The sequence below is a fragment of the Ischnura elegans genome, chromosome 1 (genome assembly GCF_921293095.1).
Source record: "Ischnura elegans chromosome 1, ioIscEleg1.1, whole genome shotgun sequence".
Lineage (NCBI taxonomy): Eukaryota > Metazoa > Arthropoda > Insecta > Odonata > Coenagrionidae > Ischnura > Ischnura elegans.
In genome coordinates this window covers 134,890,284-134,912,786 of record NC_060246.1, presented here as the reverse complement: position 1 = coordinate 134,912,786, position 22,503 = coordinate 134,890,284, and the positions used below count along the sequence as shown (strand labels likewise).

The 22,503-nt window shown below is 40.0% G+C and overlaps 1 protein-coding gene across 1 annotated transcript in view; it reads right to left on the bottom strand.

The window, feature by feature from the left end:
* Positions 1–18,128, bottom strand: part of LOC124170515 — a 110,153-nt gene extending 92,025 nt beyond the window's left edge. The window contains exon 1 of the mRNA XM_046549288.1: positions 18,029–18,128. The gene's annotated coding sequence lies outside the window, so the exon portion shown is untranslated. The remainder of the gene's footprint in view (positions 1–18,028) is intronic.
* Between the last annotated feature and the right edge of the window lie 4,375 nt (positions 18,129–22,503).

Below are 22,503 nucleotides of genomic sequence, written 5' to 3'. Positions count from 1 at the left end.
ATCCTAGAGCACAGCACTCCCAACGGTCAAAACCCTTTCCAACGGGTATTCCATACTCTCCGGACCCAGGTCATGATCCTCCTCCGCCAATTTGATGCTGAATCCGCCCCTGCTGCCTCACCAGGTAACTTTATTCCAACAGTTTATAGTGATCGAAAGAGGTAGCGTAAGAACTAACTAAAAATAGGATTTATGCATCGGCGTGAGCAGGGGTTTTTTCTTCAAGAGTAGCTCAATTTTATGGAAGCCGCATATTGGGCGTAAAAATAATCAATTTGTTTCTATATTTTTGGATGGGTACCTACCTAAAGAAATTGTTACCATCGAATCCGAACATAAAGCGTGATATCAAAATACTATCCTCTAGGTCTCTCCAATCTCATCCCGTTTTAATGCTAGAAAATTTTAAGTGTAGCATTCTAATTCTGAGCCTCTCTGCAAGGGGGTTGCTCTCTACATCTAAGGTTAATATGGATTTTCGAACACTTCTCTTTTTTATTCGCCGTTAGTTTGATACTCCAAAATTTATTATCGGAAGGTAATCATCCACTAAAGGTATTTTTTCATTTCCGCCTATTTCCAGAGATCTATCTTCTTTTTCATCTTGTTAGAGAACTGATCGACCTTATTCTCAGACCCCGTTCATAAAATTTTGGTCCGTAGCAGCCGGGAAAAAAAAACTTATTTAGTAGTTGATTTCAATTTGAATGACCTAAACTTATTTTTATACTCTGCTCTCCTGTCCTGCTACATTTGATTGTCAAATTTCTATGTCTTATTATGTGCCTTTTTATATGTAATCGAGTTCATTCAAAATCCCATCTCGGCTTGTGCATCCGCGGTGCTATTTTAAAAATGAACTGTCACCTACGTCCTATTATTTATTTTACTCTAGTTTTCTTTATATAATCGTTATGGATGTAATTACACTTAACTACTATTATTAAACAAATTTTTATGGGAATCCTATCCACGCCATAGTAATTCATGAGTAGTTTTGTGTTAGATGTTTATTTCTTTACCTCTTGATATTTTCTTTTTATGTGGTCCAATTTCTATCCCTAATTGTTGCATTTTCAGAATCAGAAAATAATAACCAATTCGGTGAGGGTGAAAAATTGAAATTTTATTTAGTGATTTGACCACCACTTTGACCTCAGTCGCATCACGTGGCAGCTTCCCTCTGGAATTATCTTTCATGCGGGAGAACTACGGATGAGTAAAACTTTCACAGAGGAAAACAGTTGAGATCACAGAGTGCGCCGGGTATGGTTGACGCCAATTACTGCGGCTTCCAAGCGTTACCTCGCACGAACTGATCACGTGCTCTTGTCACGCCCTACCACCTCACGCGATGTCACTACAGGTCACGCCGGTTAGTGTTTAGTGGCAAGGAAAATCTTCACACGGGGGGCTCTTTCACGAGATCCAGATAAAATCGCTTTCATCAATGAACCCCACCGATCATGTCGAGCGAGCGTACTAATTAACAAAATGTTCCCATAAAACGTATAAAAATAATGTATCAGAGGTTCTTGACCCTTTTAGAGAAATGAGGTCACCAAAAGAAGATTCTTTTTCATCTGTAGTGCATTATTTTATCTTGCTTTATTCTCATTTAGTGAATTTTTTGCTAGCTATGAATTTTTTCTTGAATCCAAACCTTTTCCTGGGAAACTATTTCTTTCACATTAGTTAAGAGTGACTGTTAGAAAGCTCAATTTTACAAAATTGATCTTATTAATTATCCACTAGCTGTTTTTCGCATTCTTCGTTAAGGATTTCGTTCAAGGAAAGGATATCTAGAAGCAGTAAACACATCTTCGACGCTGGAGTATACTCGAGGAAACCAACTAGAACGCTGACGGTAAATTGTCCACAAATGTATACGGACTTTGAGGAACGCCCGTTAAATAAAATTGGCGGAATCTACGTTCTTTATTGTCAATAAATAGGTCTATTTAATCGAAATTTAGATGCCTCTATCTCCTTTTTTGCCTCCGTAATAATGACTGCCTGAATTGACAATTATGGTCCATGGTATTTGCAGGAGGCTACCAACACCTGAGGTCATTTTCGTTGACGGGGAAGGGTAAGGCAGAGAAGTATGTGTAGGGAAAGAAGGGTGTAGAGAAACTCGGCGTCGGCATTAGCCTACTCTTATGGAAAGGCGCAAAGTAGACCACGGCTTAACGTCCCATCCGACGGACGGAGTGCTGAACTTGAATTGCCTCCCACGAAGCACCCAAGTAGGGATCAGGCAGTCTCTGAAAGACCTCTGTCACCGCCGGTATTTGAACCCGGACCCACTATGTGGGAGGCTAACACTCTAACCACCACACCAAGATTAAAATCATGAATAGCATATGCTTGAGCGTCAACTCCGCTCTGGTGCCGAAACGTTTGGTCTATCACGGTCGACCATTATGCGATCACGTTACTTGAAGCAACTCCTTTCTTTTGAGGAGCTTAAATGACTCTTGCAGTTCTGACAGCTACATATTAAACTAGTAAAATGCTTTCTTTACCAGAAAAAGTGGTAATTTCATTTAAAAAATAGTTGCCACCATCATTTGATTTTTGGTCCATCACCACGATAATTATGAGGGTAAGAAATCGCTATGGAAGTTATAAATTAATGAATAAATAATACTTATCATTTATGAATATCCATTGTATTTACTAGGGATTACAATGGAATTGAGTTTTATATTCCATTTATACTTATATCGGACTCTTCATTCACTAATGCGTTCTGAACCACAATTGTAACTTATTTACATCATAAGATGGCCTATTCTTGTATATGAGTATAATTAGTTTAAATGAAACTTTCTTAAAAATTGCATGCGATTCCTTTATCATTCATTCTCTAATTTCCTCTGTATCCTAATGCATCATCGGCTAAAATTTATTCCTGATATTGCCCTAATCATCATCGTTATCATAGGTCAATAATCTCAAGATTGGTTTGACGATGCTCTACCCTTAAATCTCCTATCAGCTAACCTTACGTTATGTTTACGAACCTCTACTCTTATGCACCCTTGGTAGCTTGTCTATTCGGGGCTCTCCATTGCAGTTCTTTCCGTTCCCTTATCGTTCAACAATTGTTTTCATTGAACCATGTCGTCTCATAATGGGACCGAAAAAGTTAACAGAAGTTGTTGCTGTTGTCCCTAAAAAGTTGAGTAAATGAGAGCTATTTCGGGTGAGGTCATAAATGAGAGAAAAATGATTTCATCTGCTTATAAGTAGGTAACCAGTGGCGAATACAAATGGGGGGCGCGCGCCCCTCCTTACGGGGACCCCCGCATTGCCTAACGTTGAAGAACCACAATAGTAAGTTTTTATATCTTAAGATGGTATATGAGTATAATAAGTTCAAATAAAACTTTCTTAAAAATTGCATTCGACTTATTTTTCATTACGATAAAAGTAAAGATAGCGCAAGATATATTTTGCAACCCCCCTTGAGTTTTTCCTATATCAGCTAGTGTAAGTCACACGAAGGAACTCTGATGAGTTAGTACTGCGAACTTGTCCAGTATGCCAGCATTACTTTCGATCCACACCAAGTTTTGCTCGAAAGTATTCCGTGAGCGAAGTTACTGAGTTCATAAGGTGAAGCGTCGCGACACTGCGGCGTCTAAACGTTTCGTCCACCACGCCGGTACCACGAGGCGATCACGTGATCTCGCCTCCCGAGCTCCGGCTCTTGAAAAGCGCCGAACCGTAGTGTGCGAAGGGGATGCCCGCGCCCTCTTCCCCTCCCCCTTGCCTCCCTCTTCCATGATCGCTCTCCGAAAAATCTTCCTCCCAGCTGAGTCGAGTCCATTACGGGAGATCGATAACACGGCTTGCCTCCACGGGAGACTCGCAAGGCGGGCGGGCGCCCAGCTAACGGTGCTGCTGGTTTAGTGTCTCCATCGAATTCTGCCTGACCCCGAAGGAATCATCCTAAAAGGTGTGATAATCAATATTCATGCACTGAATCACTCGACTTCAGGTACTTAAGTCCCAGTATTTTCGGTTGGAAAAGATTGTGAGTAGCTATTTTAGCATTTTTGGCTGTATTACGAAAAATTTTTAGAATGAAATAAGAATTAAATTTGTTTTGTTTTAAGTTTTATCCGAAATGCAGACAATTCTACCAATTACAAGTCTAATTCCAAAGGATTAACGACTTCCGCTTCCGGTAAGACTAGTTGAGAGTAGATTTGTTTGCGCCGAGACTGGTTTGTTTTTAAATAATTAAGAGTGGCAGTGTACGTAGAGATATCTTTTTACAATATTATTTCGTTCTCTCCATAGAACTTTTTAATTATTGTTTAAGCTGTGATGCATGCAAATGGATATCATCCAAAGGATTTATTCTGAAAATCGCAAGACTTGACTCGTAAGCCAGCAATTGAACCAGAAAATTTTGGCCATGGCTCAAAACTCATCCATGGCACCCTGCCTATCAGTTCCGTAATTTTCATGTACGCTTCCAAATTCTGGTATATATCTCCTCTTCACCGCCATTTTATTTAATTTATTTGCGACGTAGTTCCATATTCTCTCACGTCTTTTGTATTGCCTTAACTGAACTGTAAATACTAAAGAAACAAGAACATCATCACTTAAGATCGCTCCGGCTTGGTAAATGGGTTAAGTACCAAATAGGATCGAGATTATCGTCACTAAAATTCTGAGATACGGTTTAATGATATTCGCACCAAAGGATCATTATGCATGAACGTGCTAAATGACCAGTCTTTTATAACATAGCAACACTTTTTTCATCCGTCCTGTTGATCTTTTGGGATGATACGATCGCAATCAACGGAATAGGGTAGTTTCCTTCATCAAAGAAAACAAAAGGCATTGATGGCGATTCGTTACCCACCATTAGTGTATTCATAATACACAAATTATTTGGTTTTTGAAATACCGGTTTAGACGAATGGCAAGGGTCAAATTTTATCCTCATTTGAAAAAGGCCAGATTGGCGCCCATGCGATTCCACTCCACGTGACGTCACAGGGACCTAGTTTCTACACGAGAGGATAGGAGTTATGCATCGTCAGAGGCTACCAATGCATGCATGAGTCACAGAGCTCAGGGAAACATGTCTTAATAATCACCTATTAAAACTGGCTAAGGTCGGAAAGTTTTCTTCGATTGATAAGGTATTAATAAACCTTTTTTAAGCCATGCGCTACCAGACAGGAAGGTACTCAGCTACCCGTTAGCATCCTGCGTCCTATCAGCGCTCAGAGCCTCGATCAAGGTCACCTACCAGGCGGGAGGGGGAACCAGAAATGCGTCGTACGGACTTTTTCCCTTCATTCCTACTTACGCGTCGCGTTTTCGCGCGCTTGAAATTTTTCACTTTTCATTTGATCGCGAAAAATAGATATCGTCATTTAAAAATCTAAAAGCGTGAAATACGTACTCCAGGAGTAATAATCTTTCGATTTAGGCGATAAAAAAATAATAGGAAACCACCCTATTGCATTCATTAACGGAAACAAAATAACAAATACGCTGGAGCAGGCAGACTTCCGGTGCTCGTCACGTAAACGAGCCGAGGCGTGAATGCTTTTTTTTATTCAAGTCCGGCTATCATCCCGATCATCCGCCATGCGCTAGGATCATATTGTTCCGACGTTTATACTTGCTTATTTGATATACAGTTGAATAATTGTCGTACCAAAGGACAACATGCAATAACATGCTAAATGGCCACTCTTCATTAATAGTACAAATCTTTTTTTATCCGAAATATTGTTCTTTTGGAGTGATAAGATTAGCTGAATGGAACAAGTTATTAACGATGTCATTCAAAAATGATTAACTCTAACAAAAAAAGAACAGCTCAAAGAAGAATGGAGCCAAATTATGTGTCAAACCAATCTTCATGCAGCTGAATAATATTAATTATTATAAATATATTTTTAAATATATTTCAATCAACTAAATTAATTGCAATAATGAGACTTAGCAACCGAAAATTAAATAAATCTACATTCAGCCCTGATGATGAGCGCCGAGACGGAGCTTGAAAGTTGGCCGTTATGAAAGAATTAACCCGGTGGGAATCCCGAGAACAGTTTACCCGCGTAATTCGCCGGGAAAGCATCAAATCATGTTTCAACGATTATGATACTTTGTGTGAATATTTTAACCATGGAATATTACCACAGTAAGCCCATGATGACAGAAGAAGTTTAAAAGTGTCCGATATAATTATAAATGGAATAAGAGGTTCAAGTCGGTTGTAATTTTGTATTGAGGGTATCGATGGAAACAGAGAGGGTTAGGGTTGCACGGCTTATGTGGCGAGAAATGCGGGTAGAGGCCCGAATCGGCGGCATTGGCCTACTCTTGACGATATGCGCCAAGGGGTCAGGGGGTTAACGCCCTGTCTCACGCCTGCAGCACTCCGGATCCGCATTAGGCGAGTGAGTGTCTGCCCTCTCCATCCACACTCGAAACGCCGGGCGCCAAGAGATAGAGGGTGGGCCACTTAAAAATAGATGCGACGATGCCCGGGCGCGAAAACTAGGATATTGTCGAGGCAACTGCATGCGATCAATTAAACATCATCACTTGAGGTAGCCTAAAAGCCGTGCTTGAACTATGTGGCAAACTTAATGGGGAATGGGATCGTAAAAACTTCTTCTGGTGTCATGGTAACAATGTGTAAATGTTCCATGATGAAAATATTCACGTTTAGTATCGTATTAGTTATTATCCAGTTTGATTTGACGGTTGATTTGACGCAGAATTTTGCTGCATTCACCGATCATCTATTATTTTTCTGTTTGCATATATCAATTTTAATTACCTCATTAGTTCCTTGATCAATAATCGAGGATTCCCCATAACATTAGTCCCATACTCTTATACTTCGATGACTGTCTTTATCGGAACATTTCTGTCTGGCGATTTCACTAGTTCGTCTTCTTCCCACGATTTAGTAGGTCCCTCTTTTCTCCTTCTTTCCATAGTATATTATACAGCTATATATGTTATACGCTCTAAAAATTTATTTTTAACACAGTTTCAGTAGAAAAGCACCTACGTCAGCTTTTTCAAAACTAAGGGAGTCACCTGAAACCCTAGCAAAGCAGGTGGCGAGATGTTAGCGGATAAAAATTGAACGTAGTTTTAATAATGCAATTAATGAAATTTCAGTTACGATTGAACAGCGGTATTATATCTAATCTTGCTACTTTATTTTTCTACCGTAAAACTCTGGCAAGAAAAAACTATTCAATGATTGAGAAAATATTTTTGAACTTAAAGTTTCATTTATAGGATCACCTTTATGAAGTGTTGTAGAAAGACGGCGTGGGTAAAAATGGTGAAGTATTCAACGAATGGGTCGGAGAGTAAATATGTCTCCGAAAACGGCATCGTAATTAATATACGAGCTCTTCAGCAAAAGCAACTTCAATTGCTCATTTCAATGGCAATGAAAAAAACATCACTTTATGAATATCCACGAGTAAAAATTATTTTCCTCAATATCCATTCACCAAAGCTAACCTGTACTTACAAATAGTGAGGTTCTAATATTTCCCCAGAGGCCAAAATTGTTGTTCTGTAAGTACCAACCGTCCATTTACAATCGCAAGTTTCTTATATATTTCGCTAACAATTTTTGATAAGAATTCAGACAATTTTAGCGGGGGTCGTCATAAGACTTTTTGTTGCATCTGGTCTCGTTCACCCCAAACATTTGTATGAATGGTCGGAATGGGTTTTATAGCATGTTGATAATTTCCTTTAAAAATGCACTGTAAACGAAATGTGGCTCACTTTGAGAAGGGTGAGAGGCTTATTAACTCGTAAATTGATGTAAATCAATATGTAAATTTTCAGTTATACTGTAACTAGGTCATTGAATAGATTTGAAAACAAATATGCCTGTCAATAACATTATCGTGGTGCTGAAACATCGCTTACCGATGGTTAAAAAACAAAAAAGCTCTAGTGTCGTTATTCATATGACTCCGGTTTGGTATTACGTGTTATTTCAAGAATTTGTGAAAATCTGTAAATGGAGGTAATTACCTTCACTCAACTAAAAGCTATCGTAATACGTCAAAAAATCTTACATCCTAATTAAAATCGGTTCGCTGGTGGAACACATTCATATGCAACGAGAAAAGGGTAATAAAAATCTGCATTCGAAAACTCAAATAGCTCTCTATCTTCGTATCTACCGATGGATTAAATTCTTTCAGGTATCGACTACTTCCTTATTTTTCGAAAACCTATATTTCATGTTAGCTCTATGTTTCCTAGTAATTATCATCTGACCAAGTAAAGCTAGTTCCATTAGCCTTCAGATGGATTTATCTCACAGGAACTCCTATGAAACAACAAGAACTTACATTAGGTGTACCCTTTTAATGGGCGAGTAGAAAACTTGTAAGCTCTAGGAACGGCAGTTTGTCACGTCGCATCCTGGATTCTTCAGAATGTGACCTATTTTCTACATGCAAGAGCAAACCGACTCGAATAACCACTATCCCATCTATAGGCGTTATAGATTTGAATTGTGTGAGTTCTCAGGTTCAGACGTGCGTGTCATCCAGTCACATCTACGCTGCCGCCCTTACAAACTATTTTGAGTGCCCAGTGAATGGAATGTTTGGATATAAGTCGTTTATCCTGCATTCACGATCGAAAAGTATGTCAAGATCACGCAACTTCATAGCTTCCATTCCATAACCTGGTTTATGGTTACCATGGTTATAACCTGGTTTATACCATTTTCCCCTGGAAAGTCTCATATTTCATCAGGATATCCTAAGTTTGAGATTCAAAGCAAGTTTTACATTTTTTCGTTCGGTTCAATAAGACTGATAGGTAAAGGACTCTGATCGTAGTCGAACTACCTCTGTAACCAAACAATTTTTCAATATTTCTGGAAGGCAGTTGAGTGGTCAAAATCAGTTTTACCACATAAAAAATGTCAGTGCAATCCATATACGTTTGCGCTTAACTTTAGTAATGAGCGATTCCTCATTTTGACAGAGTCCTGAATATTTATTTGCTTCATTAGAATTAAAAATAAACGAGTATACTGGGGTTTAGACAGAGATGAAAAAAGAGAGGAAATATTATAAACCTCATTGGAATCCACGAATGCTCAGGGCCTCTTTCATAAATGGAATTATAACAAAGTAATTTTGTAGTAACTCGGCTTTGTTTCGATCTTAATAATTACTACAAAGCCTTTAAGGTGAGCTCAATGGACTGATAAAAAATGTGACAAAAATATAAAAGAAGTTGAAAAGGAATCTTAGTAAAACCTTGAATTCATTTTTATCATCATTTTAATCGCAATTCCGTAATCAACCGTAAGAATAACAAGCAATGTGAAGGGGAGAGTTGTCAGAGAAAGGGGGGAAGAAATAAAAGAGATATGATAGCATGAGTCACGAAAGAAAGACGGAGCGAAAGAAAAGAGATGCAGAATGTGTCTCACAAAGGTCACGCACGGGGCCACGCGGAGGCACAGTGACCCCATTGTTGCCACCCTGCGTGAACAGCGGTGAACCCTTTTGCCTCTTGCCCCCTCCCTTCCTCTCACGGGGACGAGCAAATATACGAGCGTAGTGAGAGGACGATGAGGGGAGGGGGGAGTTGAGGGTGGGGGGACGTGAAAAGTAGGGGAGGGGATGGAGGTGAGTGAAAGGGCATACTATCAGAATGACGCCCCCCTCCCCGCTCCTCCTACCGCCACCGCTTCAGCATTGCCTCCCTTTCCTGGCCTTGCAACTCCTCTTCCCTGGGAACCACGCCGATGTCAAAACTCAACGCGCCCCCCTGTCATCCCCGCTACCTTCTTGCCTGCCACCCGCTCGGAGAGGACATTGACCTCGAATAACAGCAGCCCCTCCCTCTCCGCCCCAGCATCCCCCTTGTCCGATTCTCCTAAACGATACCTTGCGTGCGGCTTAGGCGGCACGCATCGTCCGCAGCGAAGAAGCCCGAACAGGGATAGCTAAGCGTTGGGACTCGCGATTTTGCAAGCTGGGGATTTTCCGCTCGCATAGAAGTTCGTTCTCGTACGGCCTCATCGACTATTTGCTCACCTACTCTCTTTTTTCCTATCGCTATCGTATGGAGAGCTTTCTCTTGCTCTATTTTTAAAAAACCTTTTCACTCTAGGTCAGACTTGGCTAGAAGTCGGTCGCAATCGGTAGATCGCTCGGCTGAGGTGTTGAATGTGATGAAAGCCAAAATGTAATACATCTCTCTGTAAAGCGTAAATTCGATAAACTTAATTCTTCGTAAAAACTTTCGTGGGTACTCGTCATGTTAAATAAAAACTTTTGTGCTATGTCGCCGCGTCAATTTTTAGGTGGCCCCAACGTTTTCCGACCGATGTTGGTCGTTTTCTCGAGGGAACCTGTCTGAATATTTGATAAACTTGTTTGCTATTTTGAACTCTGGAATTTATTGAAGATTAGGATTTAAAGTAAAGCTCAGTGGAGGATGCCTATTTTTTAAGTGGAACGCTACAGTTATTTTTTCATTATTCGATTTATTTGACACTGAAGACTCATGCTTCATGTGAAATGGGTGCCGAAGTTGCGATGGATCCCAAACACTTAAGAAGTCCAGGCAAACTGCACAAAAGACGATCAAAGAATTGACATGAAAAATATGCCGTAAATTCATAGAATTGTATCACATAAAATAGAAAAATAGCAATGCTTTATTACCTACTCTTATCGTCGAAATTTTCTGCTGGTGGTGGTTTGAGGAAATGATTGCCATTGCTAAGTTAGATCGAACAAGCGCAATCTATCTACGTTTGAAGTATATTCATTTCTGAGTAAAGGTGAATTGCTTTACCTTGCCATTATTCGATGATATTATCTTCTCCAGTTTATCACGACGTGGCTTTCGTGGATATTTTAACACCAAATGAAGTCATTATACCCGATAAAATTACTTGTCTTCACGAGAAAGTAGATGTAGAAAACTTTCACCATAAAAAATCTCCAGGAAATATATGTGACGGGCTTTTCGATGATTATTCCTATACGTCTCCAGCGTTTATCCCTCAAAAGGCCTTTTAAATTTCGCCGCATAAATCCTGAACCTATGTCGGTAATACGTAGTGGAAGTAATTTTTTTCGGGCAAAGAGTACTTTCCCAATGGGAATGTCTTAAATATATCAAAATGGTTCACGTAAAATTGACGGTCCATGTATTTCAGTATTACTCTTTCACGTATCCGTATTTCCATGGATTCTGACAGGAGTATTAGAAGAAAAGTTATAAGTACACCAAAGGACGCGGAGTTCCGAAATCTCTCACTTCGCATGCTAATGCTCGTGCAAAATTCATCCTTATTTTTGGCATGTTAGAGGCGATATAATTACCTACGTACATTTTTAAATTTCGCAATAAGGCAATAAGGCCCGTATGAAATAAATTTATATCAGCTCAGTAGGCGAAAGATAGTAGAGTTACGAAAAGAGATGAAATAAATTTTAAATAAAGAGAAAATTTATTTCGACCTTCATCGGGTTCCGGCATAATAATGCCTTGAAAATGATAGTATGTAGCTTAGTCGAAGCCTAAATTACAAATTAAGATTGCAAAGTAGGTATTAATTTCATCTTTACAGCCATGTGGTGACGGTCTTCTTCGGAGAAGAACCAGCCTAATATCATGAAACCAATCCTATGGAAAGAGTTCTTCCATCCAGGCGTCCTTTCTCAACACATTCACATGACCGGAGAACTGCCTCACGGAGTCCCTTGTTTTCTCGTACCTCAGCAGAACAGAAATTGGATTCTGTAGGTCATGCGATCACCTCTCCCTTGATCCCGCCCCTCCTCCACCCCCCCCCCTCCTCAACCCTTCTCTCCGTCACCCTGAAAACATCCCACTGCTAATGACCCCGCATCCATCATCTTAATTGAAATGATTCCCACCACCACCTTCTTGTGACCTTACCCCCACCCAGTTACGCGATCACGAAGGCTAAACACACAAATCCCGTGCGTCTCACCACCTAAATACCGCCCAATCCCGTGTGTGGTATGGACAACGGAACGAACCTGATTGGTTAGAGAGTTGCTCGGAGTGTGGTGACGAGGTTTCGTGTGTTTCGGAGACGAATTTCGGGGAAAGTGGGAATGTAGAGAGTAATGAGTAAGAGTACCTCTTTAGATCCATTTCGCAATATCACTCGTCGTAATAATCAGGATATCAAACAAGGAAATGGGATGCAATGTATCAAAACAAGGAAACTATGCATAAAATAAATTGAGATGCCAAAGGATGATCCACTTTTGGCACAGTTAATTATGTATGAATAATTTTTGAAATAATAAGGTAACTCCTTGATTGAAAGCAATTGATAGGATCCGTAATTTTCCCCAGTGATATCTCTCTGCAAGTAAAGTTATATTAATGGACAAGTACCATTCGAATGAAGTAAACTCGATTAAGTAAATAAACAACCCACTGTTTTCCCTTAAATTCCTGCACATTTAGTAACATATTTGCTCGGACTCCCAGTCTTAAGTAAGCAAGCCGCTGATGGGCACGTGGGTATAAAATTAGTGCGGAACCGGCCGAGCTTCAAGCTGACATGAGCGAGAAAAAATGTCAGGTATTCGGATTCATGTTTGATTCAATTTTTTGTCTTGCTGAAAAAATCAAGCATTTTTTACGAAGGCAATTTCTTTATAAGCAAAAAAACTAAGTAAAGGACATTAAGGGTATCACGTGAAGTTTTAATTTCTTTGTTTACAATTCGAAGTCGCGAATTTTACTGCATGTCACAATCGGTCAGGAAATGCTGTATGAGGAAAGGTCGGTATCATCGGACTTAAACAACGTTCATTTGTGGAGACAAGAGTGGGGACTTGAACTTAATCTGAGCAAATGCATATCGGCTCATTTCTTGCGGAATTCGTCCAACTATAGCCATGTTTATGCTGTGAATGGTATTAACATAAATGCAACAGACGAAGTGAAGTACCTGGGAGTTACGATATCCTCGAACCTCTCGTGAGGAACACATGTAAGGAATATTTTCGGCATAACCCTGAAGAAACTACGATTCGTCAAGCGTATTGTGGGAAGATTTTCGGATGAGAAAGAAAAAAAAGGTGCTATTTCGCACATGTCCGACCGCACCTTGAATATGCAGCGAGCGTATGGGATCCGGTGCAGAAAGACTCAATCCGTGAACTGAATAAAAAAACAAAGAAAGGCTGCGTGTTCCGTCAAAAAACTGCTACGGACGTACAGACACCCAGATTTTAAGTGAATTACGCTGAGAGCCGCTGGAGACTCGGAGGCTGCGCGCTAGGCTTAGATTGCTTGAACAATTGAGAATGGATATCTTCAAGAGCGACACGGAGAACATAATATTAGAGCCACGCTATATTTCCAGGTCCGATAGAAGCGATAAATTAATAGAGATTTTTTGCCGAACGGATAGTTATGGGAATTCGCTTTTCCTCCGAACCATAAAGGACTTTAATAAACGCTGGTCCCAACTTCGTTAGAGCACTTCATTTTTATGTGTAAATGGTTGGTGTCCTAACACCTTCTACCACACGCCTTTTAGGCAGCTTGCGGGGTATGTTGATGTAGATGTAGATCGCAGAGGAGATGTGAATGTCAAAGAACTAACAAGCAGTAACGAGGGACGTGAAAACCAATTTTAGCTCATGATATACCAACTAAGCTTCAAGCCTCCATAAGCGGAAAAAATACGAGGTACTCTGGATCATGTTTATTTTAGTTTGAATTTAGTGGAACAATACAAAAAAGTATCTTAGTTAAGGTTAAATTTTTGTTGAAAGCCCGTTATTTTGAGATAAAATTACTAGTACGAAATCGCATACCTCACCTCAGACTCTCTTCACGTGCCGAAATACTTCACTCATTTGGATTATTACACCCCATCCACGGCCGATTGACATCCGAGATCAAATTTCTCTACTGCATCATGAATGGGTCCTTCAGATGCATTGACCTCCTGAAATTCTTCTCACTCCGGATCCCAGCTCGCAAAACCCGCAATACTGAAGCTCTACATCAGTCCAATTTCCATCTGGCAATATCCCATAGATCCCTATTTTACCGCTTACCTTCTATTTTCTATTCCATCTCAAATACTTATTCTACCCTTGACCTCTGCCTCCCGCACAAATTTCAATAACCAATTGAAAAGACTTTCTTTTTGATACCTACCTTTTGTTGTGAATGGTTGTTATTTATATGATTATTTCTCTACTTATTTTTTAAACTTATATTTTGCATAATTTATTTTGTTTATAAAACCCAATGTAAAGGCCGTAGTGCTGTTTTTGGTGTTAAATAAATAAATCATGTGAGGCTCTAACATCGCAACCACAATTCCGCATGTCCATCGTGCATCCTACTGGATGTCACAATAGGTCGGGGAATGTTGCAAGAGGAAGGGAGATTGGCTAGCTGGGGGTTAGTGAATTAGGGTGCGTATCACTGCTCTTGTGACGCTCACGATGTCGACATTTCGTTTCATTTCCCCTTTTTTTCGTGGGGCTGCTCTGCTCTCGAACGCGTGGGGATGGCGGAAGCGAGGGAGGGCGGGGATCGATCTTGTTTTGTTTTTCCCCCGGCGCGACGATGCCGGTTGCTATCCGCTCGTCAGCCGCCCCTCTCGCTCGGCGATTGTTTTTCGCGGGATGAGCGCGCAGCCTGGGCCGCGAAAAACAATAATGATGATCCGGAGATAACAAGGGAATGAAATAAATTACAAGATTCGAGTTCCTACCAAAAAAAGAAGCCGTGAGAATTACTAATGGATGAAGATGAGGGGTATTTTTTGACTGAGAATCTGACCCGGAAACACCAAACCGTAATATCACATCGCGTCGTCGCTGACTTAAATTTTTCTAGAAGCATGATCATTAAAATGAAGGATAATTGACTAGTCATATATATAGCTCGCGACACGCTGCCAACGGGGCTTTCACAACTAATGCCAATTAGTTCCCACCCATCATTAGTCTCAGCGTTGATCATTACCCCCAGCAAGAGGCTTACAACTGTTAGACTTGAGCTCCTGGGAACTTTAACCGTTCCGTTGGATGCAGCGGATAAAGTAACTATTAAGTCAAGCTATTGAAGTATCTTTGACTCAAAGAGAGTCGCTTTTCTTGTGTCAATTAGCCCTTTTACCATGAAACTCAGCCAAATTTTTTCTCCTTCGACATCGTATTTCGAAAATGTTTAACCGTATGTTTTTGTAAGATCACCGGCTTCAGAAAAAATTTAAATTCTGATTTTATTAAAATTGATCATAGTAAGAAATGATCATCGGTGTTCCTCCTTTTAATATAAAACATAGATTTTCCCCCAGAGGTCTATAAATCCGCTTACCTTCTTGAGGGCTTAAAGTCTGTTTTGGATCTCTAGTGTTGGGACCAATTCAGGGATTTTGTAACAACAAGGCGATTCTTTTAAAAAGATAAGAATAGGTAACCTTGTTCAGGACACAAGTTTCAAAAACATGGTCGGTGATGATAAATTGTCAGTGAGAAACGTTAAAAGTGAATGTTTTTCATGCCGGCCTCGGTGGTGGCGGGGTCCTCGCCTGCCAAATGAGAGGTCGCGGGTTCGAGTCCCGCATGGGTAGACTTCACCTATACAGGGCATGGTTGTTTGTGTACGTGCAATTGTTAAATTTTATGAATATCCTGACATAAAATTGCCGATATGAGCTGTATTCGGAGGTTTGGGAATAAAATAAAAATAAAATATGTCGTGGTTCCACAAATCTTAGCCCGAAACGGAAAACATTATTTCGCGAAGTACTTGAAAATAATTTTATAAAGGATATATTAACCGCTATACTGAGCACCAGAGTTTGATTGTTTCAAGCAAAGGGATACCATGTCTGAATAAATTCTGGGTGCAATTAATGCTTAGAAAACAGGTCAGTTCTTAGAAGTCCACTTCCCTACCTCCTAATTGGAAGATTTGAATGTTTATAGTTCATGGATAGCTATGCCATCGTATTAGGCTGAGGAATCATATATTATTGAGATTTAATCACTATAACCTTTGGAAGTCTTTTATATTACTGATTAAAACGCGTTTCTTTCCTTTCATAGCTCACTGCAGTTGTGTTTCAGAGTCAATGTTTACGTTAATTCTCTCGCACCCATTCCAGGAACGATGGCAGAGACTATGTGAACTTGATTGAATCGAAAAGGCTGCTCCGAGGACAAATACCGAGTGGATGGTGTTGGGTCAGGGACAAACTCGAGGGAAGTAGAATGAGTGTTGCTCAGATTAGATCAGTTGCTCTATCGTAAATTCCTCGCAATAATCAGAGGGCTTAAATGCTCACATTAGGTGAATATCCTTTCACCGGAAATGACGGTCGGCGGAAAATTTCAGCTGAATCAAAGCGACCAGTTTGGACGAATGATCACACGTGACCCTAACGGTGATAAATATCCTCTCATTCCGGCAGCACAGGCTCACGTAAAAGTCTGCTAATCTCAGCCATCGCGTATCCTACGCAACCGCAGAGACGGATTTCATTAGCGGAAGCATGATGACACAGAAAACTCGAGTTCCGTGATTCTACTATTCCTCGACGAATGTCGAACGAGTGGTACGATTTGTATTTACTATTAGCATTCATCGTCATTATTCGTCAACGATCTTCCCGCTGGGTTGGTGGAACTAAAGTGAAGCTCTGAATTCTAAAACGCCCAATTACACTCAGAAACGTTTTAAAAGAACCCCTTTCTCTGCCCATGTTCAATGCCACCAAAGCTCTTTAAACTTTTTTTTCCATCACTCGTTATAGACCAATTAATCTAATCAAAAAATGAAAGCAACACTTCTGAGATTTACAAATAACTGCATATTCTGAATTTCTGCCAAACGGACCTTTGTCTTTCTATAAATTGTAGCTTCAACCCTTTGTTATCTAACCGTTTTTAAATGCAAGCATGCTTCTTATTTGTGTGATTTTCACTCGTGTCGTCTACCGACAAAAAATACTATCTACACACATAAATGACAGGATTGAACTGTTTGGCTATGAAACCTCGCCGAAAAGAAGGAAAACGTGATTCACTCATTCTCTTTCTAAATAATATAAGTTTAGCGCTTACTGAATTAAATTAAGCCGTTGAAATCCTCTTACGGGGATTTATTTCCCAAGGGAACAAAGGGGAGTAAGGGAAGGATATGTGCCGGTCCATGGAAACAAGGAGAAAGGAGTGGGGGTACCCGGTGCAGTAAAGGGGTCGCACCTGCATTAAAAAAAGACTACACGCCTTTGGCCGGCGCAAAACCTCTGTAGAATAAACCTACCCAATCATCATACATTCACAGGACGAATATTTGCAGAACTTGATGGCACACGAAAATGAATCGTTCATAGAGGTTGGGGAAGGTGATGAAACTTTCGTAGATAATCGCATAGATATCATAAAAATACGGCAGATACGGTAATACCGTATACATCTTCCAGTAAAACGACCTTATATGAACCAGTCCTTTTCTCTTAAACCTTAATTTCCAGAAAATGTCGATGGAACACGAAAAAAGATATTTAAAAGACAATTAAGATGTCAATAAAAATATAGTGAATCGTCAGAGTTAAGGATCTACAAACAGAAAAATTCTAGTGTGGACTTTTTGGCTCCCTTCTCGCTCACGAGCCTCTATCACCTGCCGTAATGCTGTGGCATTTTGCCACAAAGTTCTGCGACACCGGGGCCACGCCGCACCGGCACTACGGCAAGCCCCTACTCTCGGCCCGGCGACGACGCCGCTCTCGCCGTATGCCAAGAATCGATATGCATCGCAGTCAGACTCACTCACACACACACGAACACTCGCGAACACGAACGGTGAAGTGCAGTATACGGAACAAGGGAAGAGTTTTCACAGTGGGAGAATACTACAGGAAAAAATAAGACGGCTGGAATGCACGTCTCGACTCTATACGGAAGGGTACATGGGAAGTGGGACTCACCTTTAGTGGAAAAATGAGCGGTGCCTTCCCCTTCTGAAAAGCCTCTGTCTCGCGGGGCGTCTTGTCCCTTGCCTTCCCTCTCGACGTCTGCGAGATATCTGCCGAGCAGCAGCAGCAGGGGCGCCGCCTGGCGACCGGTGGCGCCCCCCCTCCTCCAAACAGGCGCATCCCCCACTCTTCCTCCCCTCTTTCGACGTAACTGCACCCCTTCTTCGTCCTCCACACCTCCCCTCCCCCGCCGTGTCGTCGCGAGCGCTCATTGGACGAGAGGTGGCGCCGGGTGAGGTGAAGGGTTCGTGGTGGGGTGGGTTGGTTACCCTGTCTCGCTCGCCCCCACCCCTGGAAGTGTTAGCGACCTCTCTCCACTTCTTCCCCCTGACCCAATCTCGCAGAACGCGGGCAGGGTCGCCTTGTCCGCCAGGCCTGGAAGGGACGAGGTGGCCGGTGTCGGTGTAGGCGAGATGCCTTCACCAAGGCCGGCACCGCTGAAACTCTCGTATCCGTTGCTCTTGATGATCTAATTGTTCGAAGCTTTGACTGAGGACTTAACGGAGTCGGTCAGAGAAAAGAATTGGTCGATTTTTATGGAAATTTTCAAAATAATATCCTCTAACTCTGATTTATCGACCGATGACTCCAAAAAATAGGTTTGATTGCTATATGATCTGGAAATTACATTTGATAAACCTCATGTTAACTGTATCTCGCGGCAATGCTAGTCTAAGGATGGAAAATTATCTTGGTGCCCAATTTTATGAGTTATTTTGACAAATAACTTATTTAATGTTCGGACGATTTGACGGATGACTTAAAGAAGCCAGTCATGGAAAAAATTGATCGATTTTGCTTCGATTTAAAAAAAAAATTCTTCTCATTGTTTATTGCTATATATTTTATTAAATCGGTCAATTTTTTTAAGTTTCAAAATAATCTCCTCTGATTGCATATTGCTTACCGAAAGGAATTGGTCGATTCTTCTTGAAAATTTCTAAATAATCTCCTACAGTTGGTTGTTGATTTATAGCTTTTTACTTACCGCCTCATTTTAACTCATTCGTGACATGAACAAAAATGTACATTTCTTATATATTTCCTTGATTGTTTGTTCTTAATTTTTATGCAACTTCAAGCTGTTCTTCATTGGTTCAGCTCTCTATTATTTATCGCTGGGTAAGTGATGTGCTGTAATGTTACTTATAGTTGCCATGATTGAACTAATGATAATATTTTGGAGGATTGCGTATGATGTGTTTTCTTTTTTGGACTCGGTATAATTGAACTCTTTCGTTGTTCTCTCTTGTTTCATTGGTTTATATCTCACAAAGAGTGAGTTGATGTGGAATGATTCTATTTTGGTACTGTAAATTATTTTTGTTCTTAGAGGACAAACGTCATCGAGGAATAAATACCTTTGTATTTAAATCTAGTTGCGATTAATTGATAGAGGGCTCCAAAAAATAGGTTTCATCGTTATATTTTATGGAAATTGCATTTGAAAACACGCATGTACACTAGCTCTTTTGGCAATACTTATCTATGAATGGAAAAAATTATGTTCATTTTAAATGTCACTTCCTTGAAAAAACTAATATAATTTTCGTCATACCCGAAGACTTCCTTTACAGGAAAAATTACTCCTGGCTCGGTTAAAAGGGCTGGAAATAATGTTAAATTACAAATACAAGGATAGAATCATCCACTTTATCAGAATTATCCATTTTCCATTTTTTCAAATGTTAATTTCCATCCTCAATAGCTGTGGTACATCGCTGTGTAGGAATACTTTACAAAATAATGTACGTGGAAAGTATTTTTATGAATCATGCAGGGGCGCGCCTCCTCTAGTGATAAGGTTTTCCAGAGAATAAATTACCTCATCAGCCACGAACCATGGAGCAATGCAATAGCCTCTGGAATAGAGAAGTATAAATGTATGTTTCTAAAATATGCCATGAACCCATGGTATGGAAAATGTATGCCCAAAAGATATGAGGATGAGTAAAGAAGAAAAGTAATCTCAGGTGGAATCTAATTTGAAAAAAGCATAGAAATTGTACAAGACATAGGGACGTATATCAAAAAATGTTTAGGAAAAGGCTAGTTAGATAATGATCACCATGGTGGAAAATGTTAGGACTGGAGCAGCCAGTATTTAGTTCAGCAATCATCACGGATAGTTAACAAATAATCTGCCCCACTATAAAATTCTTCTACGCTATTGTTTGGACACTTTTTCAGTGGCATTGTTGTATAGGAACGCCGGAAGCGATCTCATCACTCAGGCAGCTGAGTCAATAGTGACTCATTTTGTGAAAATATTTCGAAATATTTCAGGGTGTTTCGGTTTTACTCGGTATTTTTGTAGAAAAAATTAAGAACCGCCTCAAGTAAATGAAAAAAATACAAGAAATGCCAAAATAGTAACAGGTATTTAATATTTAATTGAACACTGCGTATTTCCAGACCATCACTCTTCCGACTCTGAATCAGGCCTGTTTTGTTTCTACCACACTTGATTGAATTAAACCTGGTAATACTTTCAATATATCTACATGGTGTAACAAATGGTAACGATCTATTTTTCATAGAACTTCCTAAAGTAATTTCAACGGCTACGACAATTTTTACAGTCCTTGTAGGCACTCCTCCACTGTTTCTTAATCTTGAACTCTGTCATTATTAATTTAATAATCAGTTTTCGAAAATATACCGCAAATCTGATCAAGAGAATGCTCCGAAAATTGTATCTTCGTATGCAATTTTACAAAAATCATAATATCAACCTCCGCTAATTCGTGTTACCACTTCATAACTTCTGTATCTTTCTAAATGCCTAACTGTCTGTCCCTTTGGCGAATTTCATTCTTGATTCTTACAGTGAGTAAGTATCGTACGTACCTCCGCGTTTGTAAATTTATCACACCATAGCTCCATAAACGTTCCAGAATGTTTAAATTTGTCCTAGAAAATCGATCTGAAACGCTTGTAAACCGTTTCATATGAAGGTATGCCTAAAAACGCCTAGGATAAAATTGCTGAATCCCTCTTTCTAAATGCCTCCATTTATGTCCAACGAGCGACTCACTGCCATCATGCTTAATGTTTTACTACGAGCATTATATCAATTGTTCGTTATAATTGACATGTTGCACCGCCGCTTATATATTTCAGGTCAAATAGGCTTTTCTGACTTGTTTGACCACTTGATGACAGGAATGTGCTGAAGTAAACGCATTTATTTTTATGTATTTTTTATTTATTTCCAAATTAATATTGCTTCTTTGACATGCCTTACAAAAATTTACTATCATAGGGGCATTTCCAAAGTCCACTTTTCCGAACAAAATGTTCTTTATTAGTATCTCTAGTTTTTTGTATCTTTTTAACATAAGTACTACCTTAAATTAATTACCTTAAATTACGAGGTGTGTTAGAAAAGTAATGAGACTGATTTTGTACTAACTAAGGTTTTTAATTTTTTCAAACAATAATGTTATCCCCTTCAAACTAGTTCCCATAGGCTTCCCATAGGTTCCCATAGGTAGTAGTGCTCCACTAAAACATAACAAAAACTCAACTTCACTGATGGAGCTGTCAAAAATTATGTGTTGGCAGTATGGAGTTGACACTCGCACTGAGAAAGTGGCCCTATACAGGTTGAGTCGTTTTTACCACTTTTGGTAGTAGTGCTGGAAGTTTTGAAATGGCATGGCTTTTAACTGGTCGGTCACAGTCTTTTGAATATTCTCCAGAGTTCTAAAATGTCCTTTGAGGGCATTTTTCAATTTCAGGAAAAAGGAAAAAGTCACAAGGACTCAAAGCAGGCGAATAGGGGGTTTAGGAAAAACAGCAATGCATTTAGAGGTAAAAAATTCACTTAGGGAAATGGCCGTGCGACACGGGGCATTGTCATTGTCATTGTGAAGCATCCACTTGTCTGAACATGAATGACTCTTGGAAGTAAAATTTCGCATGTTCAAATCGCCCATTAGAATTTGATGCACGGTTAAAGTGTTTCAATTAAACTGTTCACTCATCATTCTTAATGTCAAACGACGGTCTGAGATTACAAGAACCCTCACACTTTCAACATTTTCGTTAGTTTGTGAAGTTGAAGATCTTCCTGAGCGACGTTCATCTTCAACGTGTTCTCGGCCTTCCAAAAATGATTTGTGCAAGCGGAAAACTTGTGCTCTTGATAAGCTCTGTTCCCCGTAGGACAGTTTCAACTTTTCAATAGCCACTCTTGCGGATTCACCAAGTTAAACAGAATACTTGATCGCACAACATTGCTCTTAAGCTGCTCCGATGCTCCACTAAAACATAACAAAAACTCAACTTCACTGATGGAGCTGTCAAAAATAATGTGTTGGCAGTATGGAGTTGACACTCGCACTGAGAAAGTGGAAGAGATGAACAAATTGGTCTATTACAGGACGGTAGATACAACGTTGCCAGTTCGCCCGCAGTATTGC